At 36.6% G+C, this 3,976-nt stretch overlaps 1 pseudogene; it reads left to right on the forward strand.

Annotated features, from left to right (window-relative positions):
* The first annotated feature begins 850 nt into the window (after window positions 1-850).
* LOC125341936 lies at window positions 851-977 on the forward strand (annotated as a pseudogene).
* The last annotated feature ends 2,999 nt before the right edge of the window (window positions 978-3,976 follow it).

The raw sequence follows: 3,976 nt of genomic DNA on the forward strand, positions 1-3,976 counted from the left end.
TGATGTCTTCAAATGTCAGATAACTGGAAGAATGAATTATTATAGAATATTACATTATAGAATATTTATTATATTATACAATTATTATAGAATTTATACTGCATCCTGTACTAAGTAGTTTCCATGTACCATATTTTATTTTAAAATACTTTTCTCAATTTCACTGATAGTATTTAGTTAGACTAATTTACTCTTAACATCCTGGTTACCTTTGCATCTTCTCACTGTAACCACTGATGTACTCCACATGGCTGGATTTTGTGCTTCCAAGCCTCAGTCAGCAGTAAAGGAGATTAGAGCATCTGAACTGTACAAATGTATCAGACATAGGAAATCTCATTCAGATTTGCCAAAGTTTGGGCCCAAATGCTTGTGTGATTACTTTTTATTTTATTATTTTGTTTTAGTGGATGAATTGGACAGCCATTTTGTCTCACCAGCTTCTGTTTCCCTGACAGCTTAAAGTTAGGCTAAAGAAAATTTGTGTCACTTTGCCTCTAGCTCATTCAGTTCCTGCTTTTTTTTTTTTTTTAAGGGAGTGGAGTAGGCAAGATTTCCTCGAGAATGATGATAGATTGTACAAATGAAAAGAGAGAATTCTATATCAACAATTACGTCAAGATTTATGCAAATTAGGATGATCCTGGATAGACTGGCTTGTAGGGTCTTTCCTCTTAGGAGCCAGAAGAACTTACACCTTTTACCTCATCAAGCACTTGTGAAGAAAGAGAGAAGTGAAATAATTTAGAGAGGTCTGAAGTAGGTGTGGTGGTGCATAACTGTAATTCCAGTACTAAGGAGGCTGAGATCAACTTTACATTGCAAAACTCTGTCTCAAAAACAGGAAGAGAACTTTGTGTGGTGGCAGAATCATGGCCACTGCAAGATTATTACTAATTGAAAACTTTTCCCAGTACACCACCATGATGACTTGCAATACAGTTGGCACTGGCAATTTTTGACAGTCTCTACAGAGACTTAACGAAAGAAAAATAAAACAAAAAGCAGGATAAAGAGGTAATGAAAGAGGAGGAGGAAAAGAGGGAGGAGAACAAAGATCTGTGAAGATAGTCATATAGAGAGATAAAAATTTTAGCTGATTTTCAGCTCCTCAAAACTTCACACATCTTTTCATTCTGAACTTACTTTATATTGTCTTGTTTCAGAGCAATTCTTCCCTGGAGGGAAGATGAGTGCAAATGAAGGTGCTGAAATCCTTTTAGGGTTCTTCCAGAATCATTTCTAGATGAGTATCAGCTTGGACCACATGTACTTGGGGATTCTTGATGCTTTTCCAAAGTAAACAGTGTACATCTTCTTGAAGGGCACATTTCTTTCTCCAACTATTTGGGAGGAGATTCCTTTTATATTAAATCAATCCCAAATATATAATAGATTAATATGCAAAATTCATCTGAATTTAGAAAATAAATCACAGGACCTTAATGATATTTCATCCTCAGGAGCCGCTTTATATTCCTGTTCAGATCCCCTAATGAGCATTACTGCTCAATTTTCAGCTGTTAATTATATTTTGTTGGAAAAGTTCGAGAACTATCCAAGGAATTAGAGTGCATATTCAACACTCTCTAAGCTCTTTGGTCTCTTTCCATAATTGAATCAAATGATTTTGGGTATTATCAATTTCTCACACTTTTGACATCATTGGAGGATACCATAATAATTAATAGTTCGGTGTAGTTTATTCAATATATAATTAAACTCAAGGCTGTTAGAACTTAAGATAGGTGAAAGAGCTTTAAGTGGGTGAGAAGCAGAGCCAGGGTGATTCCTTTAATATCTATTAATGAGTGCTGCTTACGTGCCAAACACTGTTCTGTAAAGTATGATTTAATAGTAATGGGCTAATGCCTTTTCCTCTCATGGAGTGCAACATCAAGAATAAAAACTAATAAATAAGAAGAAAGCACATAAAAGTATCCATGTACAAATAAAACTTCTGGGGAGAGAATAGAACATAAAATGTTTACAACTTTGCTTGCTGTGAGAAACAGGGGAGGCATCTTTAGGGAGGTGACATTTGACCTGAAACCTAATTGAGAAGAAGGAAATTAAATGAAATGAAGAAAGCATCAATAGAAAATGCAAGGAAATGAAGATGACTTTGTCCTTTGTAGGGAAAGTTAAAAAGTCAGTGAGGCCCACAGTGGATAGAGGGAGCCTGGAGAAATAGGAAGAAGAAAGGTCATATAATACTCTGCTCATAGAAAATGTTAGGGTACTATTATAATGATAGTAAAAACTTCCTGGAGTGCCATTATAACTGGAACCAATTATAGCTGTCAAGATTAAGCCAAATGACAAAGCCAACTCTTCCTGAATATCTTAGTTAAAAAAGATAATATGCCCATGGATATGCATGAAGATGTAATCAAATATGGAAGGAAGACCTCAGCTAAAATTAATCTCACTGAAATATAGGTAGAGTACAACATAGAAGCTAGGAGGGGCTAAATGGATATAAAAATAAAGTGTTTTTATAAAACAATGAGAGAATCATCTCTCTTTGTGTCACTGTGACCAAATACCTATTAGAAACAACTTAAAGGAAGAAGGGTTTACACTGGCTCATGGTTTCAGAGTATTCAGCCCAGGGGAATTTGCCCTATGTACTTTTTAGAAGATCATGGTGGGAGGACTACGAATAGGAAGAACTTCCAATCTCATGCTAGACAGGAAGGAGAACTAGGTAGAAAGTTACCAGGAATAAAATACTCCCAAGGACCTGCCTCAGGGATGTAGTTTCTTTAGGGAGACTCAACCTATTTAGGTTTCCAGAACCTCCTAGAAGAGTTCCACTAGCTGGGAACCAAGAGCCCCAACACATGAGCTGTCTGCAGGGGATACTTTATATATCCAGACCATACAATGAACAAAAAACTACATCTTATTATGAAGACAATGTATATGCATATAAAAGGAATTCTATTAAAAATAATAGAAGAGTCTTGGGTGTTTTACAATGATAAGACTTCAAAGACACATTGAAAACTGACATAACTACAGTTTGATTTCTGCTTTAAATTTGTGTTTCATGCTGGACATTAAACCCAGGGCTTCGTGGATACTAAGTACTAAAGGTTGATTTCTAAATCCTTTACTGTATATCATTTGCGACAGCATTTTACTTATTATTTAACTTACTGGAGTCCCAGAACTCAGGGAAGTGTTTACATGGTATAACTTCTTAAAATAGCCATTTGAACAGCTCCACATCAGCGTTTGTCTGATGTGAGAACCTTTCCTTGCAGAGAATTTATTAAAAGAGAGGAAACACAGTGATTTCCTATCTCAAAAAGGTTGGTGGGCTGGGGAGATAGCTTAGTGGTAGAATACTTTCATCGCTTGCTTGTCTAAAGACCTGGGTTAGATTCCTAGAACCAAAAGAAAATAAATGAAGGAGGATACCTTGTTCTGAAATAGAGGAATACTCTAAAATCATGGAGCCAAGGGAGGAGAATTGAAATAGGACAAAACAAAACAAAAATCACCAACCCATTTGGAGGCTTAAGAGAGACCCAGTAAGTGATCCATTAAAATAGGAAAAAACACAAGGCCAATTCAGTTCAGTGAGTTCAGCTTTCCCTGCTAAGGTCCCCACTTGGCAAGGCCTCTATTGCTCTTCTCCAACCTAGTTTCCCTCCTCCCGTGTCAGTGTGTGGGGAAACGGGAAAGAATGTTTATTAACAAGGCCGTGTGGGGTCACACCCAAAGCAATATCAGATTTTTACCTCTCTTGGGCCTTGGAAGAGGTTCAAGGATCAAGGCCAGCTCTACACACAGAGAGACAGAGACAGAGACACAGAGAAAGAGAGACAGAGAGAAAAAGGTATTTTCATATTATGATGTGTTTTCTTCCTCACTCCACCTCAATAGAAAGACAAATACTCAAAAAATTGTCATGAAGAGCAAAACTACCTCAATAGGTGTCACCTAACTTAAAAAAGAAATCTCA

Source organism: Perognathus longimembris, chromosome 1 (assembly GCF_023159225.1).
Source record: "Perognathus longimembris pacificus isolate PPM17 chromosome 1, ASM2315922v1, whole genome shotgun sequence".
NCBI classification, from domain to species: Eukaryota; Metazoa; Chordata; class Mammalia; order Rodentia; family Heteromyidae; genus Perognathus; species Perognathus longimembris.